Genomic DNA, 1,213 nt, shown 5'->3' on the forward strand with positions numbered 1-1,213 from the left:
ACTCTTCTTCCTCTGAGGTTTAATGGTGTTTGACAAACAAGCATCAGTGTTTTAGCGCCACCCGCTGGACTGGAGTCAAGAAGAGGGAAAATAAAAGCCTATGGGGAAAATTACATACTGCATCTGTCTCATTTCGTCATATTCACGATGTTTTAAATAACTGATTGAACAATTCAGCTTTAAATGATTCAAGATAGTATTTCACTAGTTTGTTGTTTCTGGTTTTGAATTTTGTGTGCACAGGTGTGTCGGACTGGGGGTAAGTAACTGGGGCCCTCGGGCGGCATTCATTGCCATAGTAACTTACACTCCACAGCTAACCTGCTCCGGGGCAGGTTATGTTCTGGGTTAGAGATCTCAAACCGAAACTAGACCAATCAAATTTGAGCAAAGTGACGTCTGATGCAAAAAGTCCCTCCCCCAGGTTCTCTTGCTCTAAATTAAAGTTAAAAAAAATGTCTGGCTTTAATAATAATTACTTAAGAGTTATTTTTTATGATTTATATAATTATTTATGTTATTATTATTAATCCAATACGCAAGCAATTTTAGTTTAAGTTCAGTGGTATCTTCAGAGTCAGGAAAGCGCGAGGTGGGGTGAGAGGGCCACTCCTCCCGAGGTTGCAGTAGAAACTTTGGACCCTGAAGCCATCTGTTGGGGCCAATAAGATCTCGCAGGTTCTTGCCACGAGTCAGGGTCTTCAGGGTTCTTCATTCTGCCTGATTGGTCAACTCCTGAATTTCCGCTACCCGGGTGCCTACAAATAAACCTTGTATAAGCAGGATTTGGAATGGAGCCAGTGGAGCACAACAGTGGAGTCAGTTCAGTAGGTAATCCTGTCCAAATTCAAAGTGAGCTCATTTGCATGCAACTTTGCCAACTGTGCACCTAACAAAGCGGCGCAGAGCTCAAATTTCGGTATTGACTGTTGCTTTCGTGGGGTCACTCTGGATCGGCTAAAAGAAAGGCAAGGTGTAGTTCCCCCTGGTGACCCTCTGAAAGGAGGTAGGCCACAGCCCCATATGCCTGAATGATCCATGTAAGAGGGGTTATAGCATCTAGGGAGCGTTACTTGCGGTAGCTCCTCTTCACAGGCTATCTATGCATGCCGGACCTCATTAGGGAGTTGTGGATCGTCCCAGTGGTTCACCCAAAGCTGTTGCACGATGGTCGTATATGGAAGGATGACCCCAAGAGGGACATACTGACTTG

This window comes from Sinocyclocheilus grahami, unplaced genomic scaffold (assembly GCF_001515645.1).
Source record: "Sinocyclocheilus grahami isolate Dianchi unplaced genomic scaffold, SAMN03320097.WGS_v1.1 scaffold9112.1, whole genome shotgun sequence".
In the NCBI taxonomy this organism is placed as follows: Eukaryota; Metazoa; Chordata; class Actinopteri; order Cypriniformes; family Cyprinidae; genus Sinocyclocheilus; species Sinocyclocheilus grahami.